The sequence below is a fragment of the Phodopus roborovskii genome, unplaced genomic scaffold (genome assembly GCF_943737965.1).
Source record: "Phodopus roborovskii unplaced genomic scaffold, PHOROB, whole genome shotgun sequence".
NCBI classification, from domain to species: domain Eukaryota; kingdom Metazoa; phylum Chordata; class Mammalia; order Rodentia; family Cricetidae; genus Phodopus; species Phodopus roborovskii.
In genome coordinates, this window is record NW_026126541.1 from 27574244 (window position 1) to 27595276 (window position 21033).

Consider the following 21033-nt stretch of genomic DNA (forward strand, 5'->3'; position numbering starts at 1 on the left):
CTGCTCTACTTCAAGGGAATAAGGAAATGAGTGTATTTAATCCAGATTTAGGGAGTTAGAAGGAAGGTTTGACCATAGTTTGTCATTTTGTCATATGAACCTGAAGAGAAGCTAAAAGTCTTTGTTCCTCTCTTCACACTTGGTCATGGCTCCCAACACCTGCTTCTCTCATCCTCAGACAGCACATCTTTAAAGTGGTAGCTACTATTGCATTATAATTGATGACATTATGCAAAGCCTTCGTAAATTGCTAAAAAATGGATGACTTTGTTGAAGCAATCTTTGGAAACATACTTTGATATATGACTATGATAACAGATATTGATTATTCAGTATACATAAAATATTTTGCATGACTAAGAAATATCTTATAGAACTTCTCATTTATATAGTAATTTATTAAATCATACTTAGACTAGAAAATATCCACAGATATAGTTTTATAAAACAGTTTAACCAAACAGGGTTAAGGAAAAAGAACTAATAAAGTAACTGTCTTATCAAGATACTTCCCAGTGTTTTGAAGTCTAGTGGATTTGCTAGACTATAATTTAGACACCATGAAACAAGCATACAGTCTTAGGCTATACAACATGATTTGATATATGTACTAATTATGAACTAATCACAGTAATTAAGCTTACTAGCCACATCTATCACTTCACATAATAAGTTACTCTTCTGTATGTGGTAAATTGATCAAATTCTGATTAAACCAGCCATGACCTAAAAAATAACCACAGACTTGATTGTAATTACTGATTCAGTTAGCAATGGATTGGTTCAGTCACTAGATGGGATCAATCACTAGTCAGATTAATCACCAATTAGATCAGCTATTAACTGGATCAAACTTGGTTATAGAGACCTCTGATTAGATCAGCTACTAATCTGAACAATTGAATAGGCCATTCCTCAGATGGCCTGCTGATTGACAGGCTGTCTCAGAAGACATTGTCTTATCAAATTTCATTCAGAAGAGATTTATCTTAAATTGTTGGATTATTACTAAAACAAAGTGGATGTATACTTAATATTCTTTAATGTTAATTATTACATAGGAAGTATAAATAAGTGATTAAAAAAATCAAGCAAACATAAACCCCTAAACTGAATTCTAGAGAGAATGATAAACTTATTCTTTGAAATTGTCTCATAACAAATATTAGAGTAGTTGTTATTATGCTTTCTATACTGTTAGCACTTTATACAGTGCTAACAAATAACATCAGAAGGTGTCTGATGTAGTAACCATAGCCATCCCTCAATCAGATGTCCTTGTGCTCAGATGAGGCAAACTATGAATTTCCATGGGGTAGGCTTTTTATCTGGACAAAAAAGTTCAGATGTCTATGTGTTACCACTGCTGCCTCTTTCCATTGACTTTCTTTCTTTTAAATACATTTTATATTCACTTGGTAATTAAGGAAATTTAAAAAGCTTGCCTGTGCAATAGAAACTAGGAACATCTTCTAATTGTTTAAATTCCCTTGATAATCCTGTTAAAATCTTTACATTTCTATATAGACCACAAAACCTAGAGCAGGTCCCAGAGAGGTGATGATTAAACTCCACTCTTAAAATTGTGTTTTTTCAAGGTCCCCTTGGTTTTGCAAAAGCCCTGAAATTTGAAGGTAAAATTTCTTAAAACTCCACTGAAATGATGATGTTAATTAATCATGTAAAATGATTATTTTCTCCATGTATATTCTTATTTGGGAAAGAGGACATAAAAATAGGACTAACTGTAACAATTGATTCCTTTGAGACACTTGAGACTCAGAGATGAGGAACTCATTACCTTTTCGCATAACACTCAATTGCAGGCTGATTGCGCTCAAGTAAACATACTATTACTCTCAGAAATCCCATTCCAAGTATGTAGATCAAGCAGTCCAGGAAAACTGGCTTGAAACAAATGCCCAACTGCAGTGGTTTTCAAAACTAAAGGATATATATCCTCTGCCTATTTCAATATGTCTTTCCTAAATTTATTCTTGATAGAAACTTTACTCTTAATGCATGTTCAGCCTTTCTTAATTGCTGATTACCTTCCACTAAAGGTTTTGCTTTTTAAAATACAAATTATAGCAACAAAGGTTGAAAGAAACAATATAATATCAAAATTAAAAATCACTTGGAATATAAAGTAGCATGTGTAATGATATGTCTGTATCATTCTTTCTTTGAAGACACTCATTTACTTGATAAAAGCATTTTTATGTTTACTTAATATATTATAATATATAATAAGTTATACCTTGTACTATAAAATGTGCATACTGACACAGAACACATATTTAATACTAGGGAGTATCTTGTAATTTGAAGGGAGACTGATATATAAGTCATATCATAAGACATATTTATATATATATATATATATATGTTATTTTCACACCATGTTTCTAAGACTAAGTTATGATAATTGTTATCATATGATTTTGAGTATTCTACCTCCATCCATATGTATGGCTTGTCTTATAAATCATGGCTATCTATAAATATAAATGTAAATATTTTATTTAATTTTTAAAGTATTTTTGACAGACAAGTCTATTTATTAAATAATGTATATTATAGTTAGAACACTGTCAATGCATTCATTGCTGAATATTATGCTTAGGAACAATAGGCAAAAGGACTCTTTATTTCTAAAGAAAACACCCTAATTCATATATAGTACACTTTACATTCAACTTAGCTTATCATAAAAACCTTTACAATAAAAATTACACTCTTAAGGTGTTTCATGAATGCCATCATTTATTCTCAAGTTGAGGGCTTATAGTGGGTAAAAAATAAATAAATGTTACTTTCATTTATAATGATGTTTATTATTATTAAACTGTTTTGTACTTTTACTTTTTATAAAAATATAATGGCAAGATAGAGAAAGAAAAAGAAAACCAACCAAGCCAATCTAACATATGCTAACTACCTTTGTGTTTTAGTTACACTTACATGTTTTATATATTGTTTTTCTCCATTCTGTATCATCACATTGTAAACATACAGCAGCAATCTCTGTTCTGCTGATATCATCTTAGTAGCTGCCTGGGAACACAGTGAATGGAAACCTGTTTTCTAGAGTGATTCAAGTTAAAGCCTTATTCATTCAGTTTATTTTTCTTTTGAACATAAGTTCTCAATCACTCCTAAAAACAGAACAATACAAACAAAACCTTGCCAACAGCAAAAGCCACTTACACATATGGTCCATCCAGCTGTGCAAATTACTCTACATCATGTATCCATGGAAAGTTGCAGTATTTTAGACTAGTTGGTCCATTTGCCACCTGCTCTATCCTGCTGTCTTATCTTGAAGCCTGGGATATACATATCTAGGTACTTCCACCAAGATGTCTGACAGTTGTATTAGTGTATGAACTTAGTACAACCTAAGTTGATGAGACCTAATACTGTACTCCAGTTGAATCTCATGGTAAAAATCCATGTGAAATATGTCCATGATTTATAATCTGCAAGGTCACTTGTTATATAGAGCTTTGATAACTCATAGCTCCCCATTGTTGACCTCACCCCATGTTCATTCATTTTTTTAATATACATTGATTTACTCAACAGATACTCTCTGTATGCCTACAAAATCCCCCCTCCCCATAAAATAGTAACTAAAACAGATGTGTTTCTTGCTTTCATGATACATTTGGTCTATTTGAGAAAGATAAACAACCGCTACGACAAGAAACATATGATGAAGTGATGATGTCAGTGCATTTGAGCTGAATCCTAAGTAATTAGTTGATGCAAGATGGGCATTAGCTGAAGTGGGCTAGGCAAGTAGGCACAGAGAGAATAGAGAATAAGAAGTATGCAAATGGCAAATGAAATGCTAGAAGAAACCAGTGGGAATGAAGACCAGAAGGATCATGAAGCTGGAGATTGATTCCTGTGAAATGTAGTTTTGAAAACGCCAGGAGAAACAGTCAGAAAAGACTGAAGAGACATGAGAGGTACAAGGAGAGCCAGATGTGTATAATGGCACTGAGACCAAGAACAAAGTAATGTGACTTAGTGCTTTTAGGCTGAGATGCCAAAGTGCCATGAACTAGCAAGTAACACCAAACTTGCCAAGACCCCCCTGGGATATTCATGCTGCTTTACTTTTCAACCCCTTATACTGTATCAAATCAATCCACCTGGCCTATGCCTCATTCCTCAAAAGAAAATATTGTGTTTTAGGCAGAGAGATGAGAGGATGTTCAATAGGGAAACACTGAGACAATCATCTTTTAGACAAGAGTTATTAGAACTGACAATCAGCAATATGGTGGAATAAGAGGGCTTGGATGATGACCAGCCCTGCTGGTCAAAGCAAGGTGTGTCTTACTTTTAAAGATTCCTGGGGAATGAGGAGGTCTTGTACAGTCAGGAATCAGACTTAGTTAACATGGGACCTATGCTATATTCCTGAAGTAGGCAAGCAGGGCATATATGACTCATAATACATGACAAGGGTCACTCTATCGGAGTAAAGGAGTTGGGGCTTGGTTAATGTATGTGACTATAATATGTGTGCCTAGTTAGGATACCTCTGACCACCAGACAGTGAGTAGGTCCTGCTCATAGCTCTCTCTGCCAAGGGCTACATTACCTGAAGAACCTGAGTTCAACAGGATCCACCTAATAGATTTGTATAGCACAGGCAGAGTAGTTTAACGTAAGCTAGAAAAGAAAATTAAGACAAGGAACCATAAAAACAAAATTAAGATGCAAAACAGGGCACCTCTATCACTGTTTGAGAAAACAATAATGAACAAAACTTTGACAGGCACTAGAGCTCTGACTTACTGTCCCTAAACAATAAAATATCACAGCCACCTCTCTGTTCCCCTTTGTAAGAACTAATATTGGCACAAACCCTCTGCTTTATGTTGAAACAATCCTATTCTCATGATTAGCACTCATTGATATAAAGCTTTCCTTTTGTTTACAAGCTCATTTGCAAAAGAATGTTTTCATCTGTTTGATATTTTCCCAATTACTTTTGGTGGTGAACCTTGTTGCTTGACACAGTGTGACAGTGGTAAAAGATGGCCTCTCCTTCCATGTCATTAGCAGAGAAGCCTTTTGTTGCTCAGTCTGTTTGTCATAGGGAAGTTGCTGCTGTTTCTCTCTGGCATCAGATCTTGCTCAGGCCTTTGATCATTAACTCATCAAATGCCAAATGCCTTTAGAGGCATGAGAGGCCAGGCAAATCAGAACCCTTGCTTAGGAGCATGTTCTGAGATGCCCTTGGGGTCATCTAGCATTTATAAACATATGGTTTCAAATGTGTAATCCTGCTAACAAGGAGCTGCTTTTTTAAATGCAGACTTTGCAATTCAAGTCTTTTTTTCCATTCCCCTTTTATTAGATTTTGTTTCCTCCCTGGCCTCTTAAAACAAAGATCTTAGCATTCCCACAATCTTATCAACATTTTACTTTAAACAACTCAGTCTTGATCTAAGCAATTCTCAAGGAAATGGACCTAGAAAATTGTTTCTTTCCCTGTGGAAAGAATTCAAGTGAGCAACATCCTGTTCTCAAATGAGAATGCTCTGCCAATTAAATGGAAAGAACGCTGTGAATGGCATCATGAACTAGTCCTCAGACCAGAATTGGAACCTTCTGACCACTTGTAGGTTAAGCTGTCACAGGATAGCCCCAGAATCTGGGCAATAAGAATTATTTTCCATTTTATTGCAGGACAAAAGGTAGGAAATAAGAAAATTCTGCAGCATTTGTCCCTGCGTTTGGTTTTTAGCCTTGCAAGAGCTATTTTCAAGAACTAAAAGGGTATAGACTAGTTTCTAAGACCACCAACATCAACATTAATACTTCAGCATGACTTGAGGTTTCAAAGAGCATAAAGTAAATTTCTCTCTCAAGGACAGTGAGACTGATTCAGTTGCATTTGTGAAATGTGATTTCAACATAAAACGGCTTGCCCTTGAATAGGAACTTTATCTATTTTATTAAAAAATAAATAAATCTCTCAGAGGCCATTGGCTAATTTCTTTTGCATTCTGCTTATCTTTAAGACTCCCTGGGTAGCAAGACTTTATCGATGGTGTCCCAGGATGTCCTTGCATGTATGTAACCTTTTCTAGTTAACAAATAGAGGACTGATGATAACCAAAATTCTAGCACTGCGGACTTGATGACAAACACAATGAAATCACTGGGTTGTCTACTCTATTTATTTCTTCTAAGAAGGCATTAACAACCAACAAATGGGCAAATGAGCTGGATAGTTTCCAAGATAAAACACAAAAGGCCAATACTACTTTAGAGAGTGTTCAGTCTCCCTCGTCAACAAAAAAAAAGGCAAATTAATACTACCTTGAGATGCCATCTCACCCCATTCAAAAGGCTGTCATCAGTAAATCTGACAGCTGATGTTGGAGAAGATGTAGAGAGAAAGGAACCCATATGCCCTGTAAGTGATGTCAATCTATATAGCCTTTGTGGAGACCAGTTTGGTTATTTTTCAAAAAGCATTAAGGTAGACCTACTCTGTGGTCCAGATATTTCTCTCCTGGGCATCTAACCAGAGAATTTCATAACCTACCATAGGGGTATTTACACCCCTTGTTTATTGCTACTTTATTCACTAGAGCACAGAATTGGAGTCAACCTAAATGTCCATTAACATACAAACAATCCTCTCTCTCTCTCTCTCTCTCTCTCTCTCTCTCACAGAGACAGAGAGAGAGAAAGAGAGGGAGAGAGGGAGAGAGGGAGAGAGAGAGAGACAGAGGGTATTGCTATTCATCTCTGAGGAAAATAGGTTGATTTAAAATGTTTAATTTTAGGCAATCTCAAAAATATGTGTTCTCCTCCCCTTCACACACACATGATCTGGCCAGTAATATATAAACAAATGTGCATGTCATCACAGCATAACATAACATAACAAGAAAAGGCTAAGTATTATTAATGTGCAAAGACTGAATGTAGGCAGTGAACACATGTTATAAAAGTTATAAAGCTAATTGTTTTCTAAATCTTTCATGGATTTTTAATTTTTGTTGGTGGATTGTTGCAATGAAATTTATTTGATAGTGAAATTAGAATATCCAATATGAAATTTCACAGCTTCCTTTCAAAATGGAACTTCTAATTGTTCAATGAAATGTATACCCTTTGCATCACGTTAATTTTGATATGTGGCTATTTTATTGGCACATTATAAAAATAAAAGTACTTTTGAAAAATTAAGAAGGAAGGACATGTCCTTCTCACAATTCCCATAATCACCCATGACAATTGAGAACTATTTTCAAAGCATCAGGAGACCTTTAGACTCTGGATAACTGTGTCCCATGCAACAATAAAACTGGCCTTTCCAATGCCCCAAATTTGTACAACATTCAGAACAATCCAGTACATGTATCCTTCCAGTACTATTCATGTCCTAACCATGTTTGTAATACTTTTAAAATCAGAAAGACAAATACTCTAGTGTATCCCTGTATGTTCTTGGTAGTTTCAAGTGACAAATATATCTGCCGTAAAATCTCTTTTTATGATTTATAAGGATATAGCATATTCTAAACCTGCTTTGTGAATTTGAATGGGGGAATATTTAGAGAGAAAAATCTGTGAGTAATAATAGTCAGCTGCTGGCCAGTTGACCTGGCTGATTTGTTGATAAAGACATGTATACAGTAAGAGGAGGGGGCTGGAGCAGAATTTTCTAACTTGAGCGAGTACCCTGTGGGTATGTTTCCTGATCTGAGAGAGAGGTGGATCTAAAACCCTCCCTGGCTTTCTGCTTTACATTTCTGAGATGTAGAATGTGCACACTCGGGCACTCTTTCGGAAACCTCCCTCCCATTTGTCCGAGCACCATGTTAACTCTGGCTGTTTTCTAAGTGGAGAACAAAGACATTTCTGTGGCACTAACAGAAAACAGACTTAAGAATCAGCAAGGAGCTATGTATGCTTTTTAAACAGAAAATGAGATTCCTCCCCTTTTCTGATTTTTAAGTATTGCTCACATACTTACTATATTTAAAATAAATGCTTTAAAAAGTCAGGCAGATTTGCTTGAAGTTAGTTAGGGTAATTCAGAAGGGTTAAATAAATTAGCCCATAGAAACAGAATTTTTCATTTTCACCATTACACTTAGAATTTCTCTCTTTCTGATATGACATTTAGATATGATAATAAGCTAGGCTATCTTTCAATGGAGAGCTATTAGAAAATTATAGAGTACTTTTGAAACTGGAAAATGTTACAGTAATATTTCCCAATGAATCCTATCCGAAAGAAATAATTTTTAAGCAATGGTTTAAATGGCAGCACAAATCAGTTTTGAAACAATGAACACAATATACCATACTAAATTACATTTTTAAGTTGTTACTTGAAAAAGACACTATATGGAATTGGAGTATGGCTGTTGCTCAGAGCCATTTGCATGTATCACCCCATTTGACTTCAGCGCATAAATTACAGGTGGTAGTCAGCTTTATAAAGTGCATCCATCACTTTGGGCATCACAGCCTGCTCCCAAGTTTATGAAACATGCAGAGATAGAAGACAAGTGCCATTGCTTCAGTCTTCACAATTGGAACAAGCAGTTTAGACCCTCTCAATAAGCTACTGACTGAACACTTTGGATAGCTGTGATTCCAATGTACTTGAAAAAGAAATAAGACAGCTTCTGAAAAAGTAGCGACTCTAAGGCCAGTTTGGGTTTAAGGATTTAGAATAGTCAGATCTAGTAGTGATTCCACATCTGTTGTTTGTTTATATGGTACAGAAAAAAATTAGCATAGTATGCCTGTTGTGGTTATAAACTTGATTTACAGAACTGTCAGTTTCATACAAAGAGTGTGTTTTCCTAAACCAGATTCTCTGCTCATCATATTAGTATGAAATTATTCATGTAGATTCAGGTTTTCTCATTCAAACCTGCTAAGTTTATTATAAAAACAATTAAATGAGCAATGAAGAATATGCTTTAGATTGCCTGTTAACTTTGCATTTCAAGCAAGCTCAAAAGTTTCCTGAAGTCTCAATAAATGGCCACCCACATCTATGTGAACAAAGGCTCAATGACAGATATGAATTTTGATGGTATAAACTAGAAGATTGTATAGGTCTCTTTCTTTAGGAAACTAGTTCCACTTGGTTAATATTAGTATTTTCTCTTACACTGACATGACTATCAGAGCAATAATTTCATACTAGTACAAGTTGTAGAGTGCAGAGGAATTTAAAGGAAAGCAGAGCTACCAAAGAAGAACTGAATTATATTTGTGCACATTTCAACCAATGGAAATGTGCAAAATGATCCCTAAGATTACAAGACCCAATGACACCTAGCTGTCTTAGTTCATGAAACACTCTACAATTTTCACATACTGAAAATATTATATGGTTCATGTTTTAAGAGCACACTCCTGTGAAGACATGCCTATAATTATATGATTATGATACCTCTCTTAATAAGCACAAATATATGAGATTAACTATGACACAAAAACAACTGCATTGTCAGAGTATGTTTTTCTAGTTCATACTTTCAACTATTTATTTAATCTATGTGCCACATGAGAGTTCGTAAAATTCACAGCAAAATGATTTTTATATGAAAAGAACACATGTACTTAAAATCAAACAGATAATATTAAAAAACAGAAACTCTTAGACCATTGCCTCTCTGTTTGACTGAAGGCAAAGCTTACTATCTACTTTACATAATTTCCCTTTTATATACATTGCTATTTAAATACATGTCTGTAATATTTTATTTTAAAATACTTTGTTTTTTCAATAATTCCAACTTTCATATACATAAAAATAGGAATGCATTTTAATAATTATATTATAGGAATCTACCAATATTTGATCATGTGTAAACTATTAAAATAGTTCAAATATTACTTTATAATTTCTCATACTGTGGTTAATGGAGTATTCTAGAATTACATCACTATTGTCAGATATCATGTTACATTATTAAATTCACATTACCAATTGCCTTCTGGATGCACCAGTTTAGCTACCAATGCCCATTATGTAAATGTAACAACAGTTTCAAAATCAGTATGAATCAATAAATTATTGATAATCTTGTTTTGTAAGCTAGCCATTTGTCATATTTGTAACTGTAGAATAATCACAGATGTTTGTATTAATACAGGGTTTGCAACCTCGGCCACATTTCAGGCTGGTTAATTCTAACATTTGAATGTAGGGTGTTTAACCATTGACCTGTGTCCCCTGGATATCAGTACTGTATCATAACCCTCAACTCCTGAGTCACAACAATACTTCTATACATTATTAAATATACACTGGACAACAGACTTACAAGGTGAAGCACAGAAAATCTGTTATTAATAGATACAGGGGTTCCATACTCTACTTCTAACATAAATGTTTGTTTAGCTGTAGCAAGAGTATCACACTTGTCAGAATTTTAAGATTTTCATTTTCAATTTTAAAATGTGAGATGAGATAATTAATTTGTTAGATTCTGCTTCATCAGATGCTGAATCTTTGGGTTTAAGATGTCAGCACTGGTAAGTTAGCTGAAGCTGGAAAACACTCATTTTGATTAGGTTCATTGTTGGCTGTTATTCTTTTTTATACTGGATATTACTTATTGTAATAGTCTCAAAAATAAAATTATTTGTTATAATGCAATGAGTTTTCTTTACATTCATAAACCTTCTTGAGTTACAATTTCAAAACCTGGAAATAGATTTACTATAATAAAATGAACATTTACTATTAGTGTTGATAATATAATACAGATGCAAAATGTGAAATTGGATGTATTACCAAAGAGGCAAAGTAAAAATGGAGTTGTTTTAGGGCACTGAATTGTATATATTTAATGAGCCTCTTCAAAGACTCCACACACACACACTTTTACATTCTATCTTCTGTGGACATGGTTTGATTAACTCTTAGAAATAAAGGGCCTGGCGCTCTTTCAGTTCCTCTTCTGTGTGTGATGTTGGCAATAGATTCCAGCAGCACAGTGCCATGCAGTCATCCTCCTGCCCACTCTCACAATCTCAGTTTCTCATGTGCTTCCAAGAGCTACATTCTGGTTAGTTTCACTTCCTACGGACTGAAGAAATAGCTGGAAAATATTGAAAGTATTAGGGAGGCTCAGCCTCACCATTCCATGAGCTTCCAGCATCTATATATCCTTTGATGCAGAACAGGGACATGATGAAACTTTTGTGGGGAAAAAAAAAAGGATGAAATAAGAACCCAAAAAGAGCTTAAGGGGAATAAGAAGTTAATACCTGTCTCAGTTTCATTCCCTGTTGCTGTGGTTTAAAAAAGAAGAAAGGAAGGAATGAAGGAAGGAAAGAAGGAAGGAAGGAAGGAAGGAAGGGAAGAAGGAAGGGAGGAAGGGAGGGAGGGAGGGAGGGAGGGAGAGAGGGAAGGAGGAAGGAGGGAGAGAGAGAGGAAGGAAGAAAGGAAGAAAAGAAGGAAGGAAGGAAGAAAGAAAGAAAGAAAGGAAGGAAGGAAGGAAGGAAGGAAGGAAGGAAGGAAGGAAGGAAGAAGCAACTTAAAGAAGAAAGGACTGCCAAGGAACCTTCTTGTAACATGTTTCAGTATCCTAAGCACATGTCCATCTAGTGATGGTCTGGTAGTGCCATCTCCAAAATTACAGAATAGAGTGTCATTATCATGAGGAATAAAGTAAGCTAATGCTTTAAAACTTAAAATGCAAAGAGTGTAGTAGACAAAGAGAATACAAAGTTGAAGATAAGTTCCCCCCATTGGGAAACTTAACATCTAATAAAAAAAAAAAAAAAAAAAAAAAAAAAACCTGGGCCATAGTAACACAAACCTTTAGTCCCAGCACTCTGAAGGAAGAAGCAGATGAATCTCTGTGAGTTCAAGGCCAGCTTGATCTACAGAGTGACTTACAGCACAGCCAGGGCTGTTACACAGAAAAATGCATCTCAAAAAAAAAATCCAATAATTACAATGATGAGCGTGTTGCTGTTTTGTCAGAGGGAAATGATGGAATGCTGTCTGAGTCCTTAGATGAGGCATCTTTGTCACTCTAAGAATTTATTTTATCCAAGCATTATTCTTTATAAAGGAAAAATGATTTTTAACCTCAGGAAGGATTCATTCATGTCAATTTATTTATAAATATCTATTAATTTTTCATCTGTAATTTTATAAGAATGTGGTTGCTGACATCTTTAGTACAAGAACATTTTGAGCTTTGTGACAGAAATGGCTGAATATGATCAAGAGTGTCATTTTCCCTAGACCTCTGAGGTCCTAGTGAACTGACTTGTTTCTCTTCACCAGTCTTTGCCAGTTGCTACATGAGGTGGTCATCGGTGGACTTTTATGTCATGTTAATGAACAACACTGGCAGGTTGAAGTTGGATTATCTTTACAAATGCAAGAATAGCAGAAACAAACAAGAACCTCGTCCTGCTTTGGGGACAGTCACTGCATTTAGAGCATGATCTATAGTAACGACATGCCCACTTGCATCCTTGTTAATTCAGATTATGAAACTTGAATCATTGCAGATGCTTAGAGTATGTGTTTACTTCTGTATTTATTAGATTATAATGTCCATTTTCTATAAAATATAGCATATTCCCTCACTTATAAAAGCTCTCAGCAACCAGAAAATTAAAATCTCTGAATTACTTTTACTATAATGGATATTAATAACTCTAAAGGCCAGGAAAACCAACAAAAACCCTTAACCATCTAAACTTTAAAATTATCTCATTTGTATTCATTAATTCATTCTTTAAAGACTGGTTACATATCCATATAACTTGTAATTTAAATACTCAAATTAGAAGAACAACTCAAATGTCAGAGAATCTGGAAAGTTCAGATGCCTTCTACTGAAACCAATTATAATACTATTGAGATAGGCAAATGTATTTTAGGGCATTTTCTGAAATGTTAAAATGCTACATAAATATAACATAATCTTGTTGACTTTTGACGATTATGATTTGCTCTAAAAACAATCACACATAGCTAGCTGAATGTTGTGAGGTCTGTTGAGATTCCTTTGTCACGGGGGCACTCCTGCAGAAAATCTAGTAGGTTGGCAAACTGAGGCAGGTGTCCTGGTGTAGATCCCCCACTTCAGATTGCCTTGTTGCTTCTAAATAGTGCTGTGGACCTTGCCTCTCTCTAGATTTGGGTGTTTGAGTTTACAACCTGACTACATTTATGTTCAACTTTTTTTGACAATATTTCTTAGGAAGTTCATTGAACATGAAAATATTTTGTGCTTAATCACTTCACTCCCTGCCACCTTAAGTTGATTTGGCATCTTAGGAGGTAGCAGTTTTGTTTTGGTTATTATTCTTAATTATTCCTAATTATTAGTATTATTATTATTCAATATCCTGGCTGCGGTAGTTTCCCCTCCCTCCTCTCCTTCCAGTCCTTCCCAAACCTCCCTTTGTCCCTACCCCTCAATCCGCTCCTCCTCAGTTTCTCTTCAAGAAAGGGCAGATCTCCCATGGATTGATATCCATGGAAGCCTAGCAGCTTTATATGGTCTCCCATCAAGCTTATGGTAAATGTTTTGATTTACATTGGTGAGTCCTGTCTGTCGGCTACCTCCACTAACCGTTTTTCATCTTTATTCATAGCTGCATATTAGCTGCATTTCTTCTCTTTAAAACTTTGACATTACTAAGTAAAAATGTAATATACAGTTCTCTCTCGAACTATTCCATCAAGACAGGAAGGCAGGCATCTGTTCTACCCCTTTCCACTGATTACACTTGCACACCAAAGAATTGGTGCCTTACTTCTGTCTTGGTGACAAGTGCAGTCTTTAAATTTTATTTTCTTGCAAATTCCGTATCATTATGAATTCATGGATTTTTATATTATAAGTGTATTTTCAATGTATTCAGTAATTTTCTGGTTGAAGCTCCCTTGGGTTGATTTGTTGCTTCCTCTTGACATGATTCATTAGCTGCTTTCTGGGTAATGTAAATGTAGCAGTAATTTAAATGCTTGAATTATAAGAACCACCCAAATGTCAGAGAATCTGGAAAATTCAAATGCCGCCAATTAAAACCAATTACACTATTATTGAGATAGGCAAATGTATCTAAAGCATTTTCTGAATGTTAAAACGTTATTTGAGTATAACATACCCTTTGTACTTATATATTCAAAGCTTGTGAATATAGCATTAATTAATGTCAATAGTGATGAACTATTGCCTTCTGAGTAACAAGATGATCCATATTCTTCATGAGCTATTCCTCTGGTCCTAATTTGGTTATTTCTCAAGGAACCCAAGTTGCTTCTATTCAGCATTGTTGCAATGGAGCCTCCTTATTTCTAAGCTTTTGAGTGTGTATATTACTTAACACAAGATGCTATCCCTAGCCTTGCCCCATTTCCACCTTTTTTCCAAGATGGTAGCTTGCTAAATTAGCAATGATGCTTGTGATTATATTAGAAAAATTTCTCCATAAGTCATTTCAGGTTAGTACTCTAACTGCCTCAAAGGGATACTTTATTTCAGGAGAGCTTGGCTAATGATAACACTTAACTAAACATTTACTAGGGACCAATACTATGTCCTCTATAGATTGTTTCCTTAAGATATTAAATATACAGAAAGAAAAAGATTCCTTGTTTTTGGGGGGTCAACACAGGGTTTCACTGTGTAGCCCCAGCTGTCCTGGAACTCACTCTGTAGATCAGCTGGCCTCAAACTCACAGAGATCCGCCAGCCTCTGCCTACAGAGTGCTAGGATTAAAGGCATATGCCACCACTGCCCAGCTGGGTTCCATTATTTATTATTATTATTATTATTATTATTATTATTATTAACTGTGGAGTTAGTTTGCATTAGTAATTGCTTTCCTATCTTTGGTTTTTATGAGACTCTATCAGTGCTTTTTATAAAATATAAAAGCCATATTGTATTAACCACTTGTATTTCTGCTGTGACAAAATGCTTGACAGAAGTAGCCTAAGTGGCCCTATGAAATGCAGTACCTGACAGTTAGTGAAGGTATGGCCCCAGGCAAACGATGCCACTGGTCACAGTGAATCTACACTAGGCAAACATCTAATACCTGAGCTCAGCTCCCTTTCCCTGTTTATTCAGGCCAGTACCACAATCCATGGAATGATACTCCCTATATGAAGTTGGGTCATCCTCAATAGTGGAATCTCAATAAGCCCTTATATACACCCATAGAAGCTTGATTCTGAGGGGATCCTAAATTTCATCAGCTCAACAATCAAGATGAACTGTACATAAATGACAGTATTTAGGTTTCACCAAAGCAACATGGCCCGCAGAGCCTGCTGAGGTAAAGGCTTTGCCAGATCCTGTTGTCTGTGCTTTCATTTCCTCCTGCCTTTACTAAAGTCTTTCTCAGTCTTTTTAGGGAGTTTCATGGTTCCTTCCCTTTGGTAGAACACTTTTAGTGGATAGGAAGTTGCAGAAGTTAGGTTGCTTTGGGATTCTCTGACAGTGACAAAGAGCTACTGTCTTCTCACCCTCTTGCCTAACTCTCTCTCTGTCTCTATCTCTCTATCTATCTATCTGTGTGTGTGTGTGTGTGTGTGTGTGTGTGTGTTCATGTGGCTATTTGAGTGGGTGTGCACAGGTGTCATTCTTCTGTCTTTCACTGAGCTGTAGGGCTCACTGATTAGGCTAGGTAGGCAGGCCAGTGAACTCAGCTGTCTACTTGTTCTGGGATGACAAATGCACATTACTTTTGAAATGGGCAGTGGGGATTGAACTCAGGTCCTCATGTTTGCATGGCAAACACTTTATTGACTGAATTTTCTCTCCAGTTTCCTTCTGAAATAGTTTAATATGTATAGATAAGAGATAACCTCACTACTAAAAAAACAAGCAGAACTTCCCCCTAGATCCTGCAGAGATTCCAAAACAACTAAGATAAAAATGATTACTTCATATTAAGTTGTGATTCTTAGGAAAGTAATATATATGAAACAATGGTTACTTAGGCAAAGCTGCAAATAGGGATATTGAGAATCTTCTAAGTCGCTCATATGTATTGAAGAATTATGTTTTTTACCCCAGATGTGTGTATATCTAATGCCCAACTCTACTTATTTGAAGATTTATGGTAAAGTTTAAAATAGATTAATTAAGAGCTAACAAATGTCTGCTTTAAAGGCTGTTGCTGTTTATTCTTTTTCAGCAGAACTTTCAAACAGTTCCATAAAATACACAAAAGAAAAACCAACTCCCTCTGAGTCTCACTACCAAATAACCAAATCTCTACATGAAGGTTGAAGGTTATCTAGCTAGAAATAGAATTTCCTGCTTTTAAAAGATTATCCACTGCTCTGTAATGTGTGTGAGAGGCCACTGTCCACATTTTTATCTGTATGGATAACTGGAACTCCTAGAGAAAAACTATTCAATCAGCTTCCATCTGAAATAGACATGTTCTACCATTTTGTTCCTTCTCTACATTCCCATGGCAATAGGATGGTTATGACAGTAAGGAAGAGGGGGAGATGACCGCTGTTAAAATGTAATAATCACAGGACAAAAGTTAGGATTAGAAAGTACTTAAAAGTAATAGGATTAATTTTGAGCTAAGTAATAGACAGAAAATTAAATATCTGCTGTTAATATTGATATTAATAGTAATAATGATCAGATAGCTATTGCCCCCTTAAAGTTTGCAGTTATTTGGTCTTGTCTCTCTCTGCTTTTAAAATATAAAACTTACCACTGAAACATTAAGTTAATGAAACTCATTATTGGAAAAAAAGTGAATTACACAGCTATCAGTGCTAATAAATGGGGAAAAAAAGCATTATTCTATATCTACTGATAATTTATGGCATCAAATTATATTCAGGTAATGATATTTTTCACTTTGAAAGTGGACAAATGACAGTACCAACTACCCAGAAGTATCAGACATGTGATGAAGGCAATAAAATGAAATATTTTACTGTATGAGCCAATTAATGTGAAATAATTGTCAGGGTATCCTGGGGGGGGGTTCCTTAAGGGAACACTTATTATAATAAATTGCAGCAGGGCTCATCTGCTTCAAACTGAACTTATGTAAAGCACCAATTTAACAATTAGCTTAAATGAATGAGAAATATTCTGCTAAAATTCATATCTAGATAGCTTTGTGATGACCAGAAAGCAGATTATACTAAAGATATTTTGACCTAATAACTATTATCAATGGCACAAAATGAGAAAAAGACGGACATAGTAATATACACCAATATTACCAGCACTGCAGATAATGAGGCAGGATTGTGAGTGAGTGAGTCTGAGGCCATCTTGGCTTATACAGGGAACCCTTGTCTCCAGTTGAGAAGGGGAAATGGAGAGAAGGAGAGGAGACATAAACAGACAACAGAGGAATGAAGGGGATGGAGAAGGAAAGACAGAAACAGAGAGGTAAAGGGAGGGAAGGAACAAAAGAATAAAAGAAAGAATAAAGGAGAGAAACGTGAAATGTATTTATTGCTCAAATGACTTTCAATTTACTTAGTGCCTCTCGTGACTTTTGCTTCCTTGGTTTCTTTTACACCCAACTCCATGTATAAGATTTAATCTTATTTGAAAAATACCTACCACCAAATGAAGGCATTGTGTTTGACTGTGGATACACATTTCAGATGTTTATCAAACTGAATTGTAAGCATGAAATATCCTTAGTGCTATTGTTTTTCTATCCCTTACTTTCCTTTTTATTTATTTTTAATATTTTTTCTTATTTTACACATTGAACCCAGTTCTCTCTCCCTCCCATCCTCCCTTCCCCCTAGAGACTCGCCATTCTGTCCCCTATCCACTCCCAAGGGAAGGTGAGGCCTTCAATGTATTATCAAAGTCTGTCAAATAATTTGAGGTAGGGCCTAGGCCCTCCCCAATGTCTCAGCTGATGGAAGCAGAAGCAGACACCCACAGCTGCACTGAGCCCACTTGCAGAGAGGGAGAAGTGACAAGCAAAGGGGTCAAGACCTGGCTGGAGAAACCCACAGAAACAGCTGACCTGAGCAAGGGGGAGCTCATGGACCCCAGACTGATAGCTGGGAAACCAGCATAGGACCAACCCAGACTCCTTGAACGTGGGTCTCAGTTAGGAAGCCTGGGATGTATACAATGCCTCAGACAGTGGAATTAGGGTGTATCCCTAGTACTGGAATGCACTCCAGGAGCCCTTTCCCCATGCAGGCATACTCCCTTAGCCTATCCCTTACTTTTATTGTGAACTAAATCTGTTTTCTGCGTAGCAGAATTGAAAAGGTTGGATGTTCACTCAAATGACTGCAGTACTCAATCTTCTTTTCAATTTCATTCTGTAAATGCTGTGAGGCTAAGTCAGTTTGGTCTGGGCTTACTTATATTGTTGCCTCTCTGTGTCTCTATGGCTGTCTCTCTACCTATATGTGTGTTTTTCCTCTGTGTCCCAGTCTCTGTCTGTCTGTCTGTCTGTCTGTCTGTCTCTCTCTCTCTCTCTATCTATCTATCTATCTCTCTGTCTGTCTGTACAGGGTATCTGTCTATAGCCCAGGCTGGCTCCAAACTTTCTGGAGTTCTCCCATCTTAGTTTCCCAAGTCTGGCTTTGCAGGCATAAATCATGTGCAGGCTTTTTCTCTTCAAAGGTATTCTTAAAAGCCTGCCACTTATGGTTGTCACCTTTTTACACTGAGCTAAATCTTCTAAATTATTTTAATTTTTTTATGTTTTGTTGATAACTCAGAAATAATAGCTTACAAATCAAGCTCATTCTTATTGGCTTCTAATTGTAAAATGTATGAATGATAACCAATTTTTACATTTAATTTGTCTTTAATTGATTATAGATTAAGTAATTAAATTTAATGAATTACCATTGTGAGATCATCTAAATTAAAAACTGACAGCTATTCAGATATCTGTTAATAGTGTGGATTTTTCACACATACACACTGGGTGTGGTGGAAAAAAGTTCATCCTCATCATTCTCATGGCTCAAGTAAAAACTGAAGATAAAATGAAAATTGACCCTAATTGTGATGTATAAAACCTCTAGTTCAACATATAAAAAAATCAACTTGAGATCATGTTTGAATCTTGCTTTTTAACATCTTAGTTCCCTAAAGGAGGTTTTTGGCAAATTTATAGTTCAAAACAGGTCAGATTACCTTGGAAGTATCACAAACATATCAGAATAAAAGTTTGTATAAAATGAAGAGTTAGATGAGGAATTAATTAAAATATAAATTCAAAACACAAGCTTCATCAATTTGCATGGAAGGCATCTAAAACCCATATATTTACCAGCAAGGAAAGATATTCATTTTGTTTCAATAAAAGCAGGAGTTTGGGGGGTTGTCTAAAGAGCCCCCAGGGCATGTGTTAGCTGGTGAATCAGAAGTTGACTAACTAAGACAGAATCATTTTTCAGCAGAGGTAGAGTTGGAACACTGGGACCCTGGGTAGATGGCCTTTATGAAGAACAAGCTATTGTAGTAGAAATAAAGCTTCTCTATATGAGATTTTCAAAATATGCTGTATAATAGACTCAGTATTAAAAACCTCTTTGAAATAATTATGAAAATATGATTTTGCATATCTAGGTGATTGATGTTAATCAAATTACACACCACACCTATAGAATATAGCATTAGTCAAACTGTATCTCAAGGTATATAATCACATTAGCCAATAGCCACTTTAGACAATAAAAATAATAGCAAGCACAAAAAAAGCAAATATCATGCATGTGCTTAGTTTGTGCAACCTCACTACAACTTTGTTAGGAATGCGTTTCCATAACGTCCATTTCATTGGTAAGGAAATGGGCACAGACAAATATCTCCGCTACTTGCACAGCTGGCAACTGAAGCCATTTTTGATAAGTGTCTCCGAGTGATAGGCCTTAGACACCTAAACCCTATTTTATGATAGGTCACAAATTAAAACAGCATGAATCAGGAATTAAGGCACTTCTTGTACTTCTCCCAATGTCAACAGGGAAATGGTTTCTGGACGTTTGTTCCATTATGTCTGGGTGCCCTGCAGAGCAGCAGACAGAATTTCAGAAGGAAGTTTGGAGGAATTCCTTTCAATTACATATATATATTATTTTTATTTTATGTAAATTTAACAAGATAATAGAGGAAGGACAAAAGTATTTACCTGTTTTTAAACAAACACCCCCTTTTGTAGCGTGCAGATGGTGAATTTTATAAATAGAAATTATAACACAGGAACTTGTCATATACAAATACTTTTAGGTATACCAAAAGCTAAGAGTTTACCAAGACAATACTAATCAGCTTACCAATTACATTAATATTTAAACAGCTTTGTTTTACAATTAGAGCAATGAATTGGAAAAGAATGTGGGTGTTTTCTTTGTGGATGTGTGGGCATTATCTCAAGGGTCAAGAAAGGCACTTGACTATAGAGGTAAGAGCAACATCAGTTAAGTGAGCTTTCTTTCCAGTACTTGCATGGTTAAGAGAGAAAAATTACACAGTATGTGAATCACAGGTCAGCAGGGGAAGCCCATGAGCTGAGATAGTCCAGAGTCCTTCCAGCTGTTTCTCCAATGAAGCTGACACCCCTGAAGCAAAAATAAGCTGTTTACTGTTTGGGGTTTTATTGTTGAGAGCAAAACCATGCTGTTTACCCTTCCCGTATAGACTTGAAGGATGTGATCATTCCACACTCTCTTCAGGTGAACAGTTTCCAGAAATCACTTCAGAAGTATCAAAACTATGCTACAATACACAATCCCTTGCACTGAACATTTTAGCCATCCACCTCCCACATCTTTAAAATAAGCAGTTTTCTTGAATATGATACTTTCCCTCTAAAATTTTCACTAAAATTCCCTAACTACGAAGTTACAGATTGCCCGTGTAATTCTATAACGTTCTACAGATAGGTTTGAGGTTTAATTGGACATTGAGATGGTTTGCATATTTCTTAGTAAAGTTGTGTACTTGGGATTAAGCAGCCCTCAAACTCCCAAGCTGAGCCTCTGCTCTTGAGTTCATCTCTAG

The 21033-nt window shown here is 35.7% G+C and overlaps 1 protein-coding gene across 2 annotated transcripts in view; it reads left to right on the top strand.

Moving 5' to 3' along the window:
- Prkg1 (protein kinase cGMP-dependent 1) overlaps positions 1-21033 on the top strand; it is a 1151895-nt gene that overhangs the window by 1048976 nt on the left and 81886 nt on the right. The gene's annotated exons all lie outside the window — the stretch shown is intronic.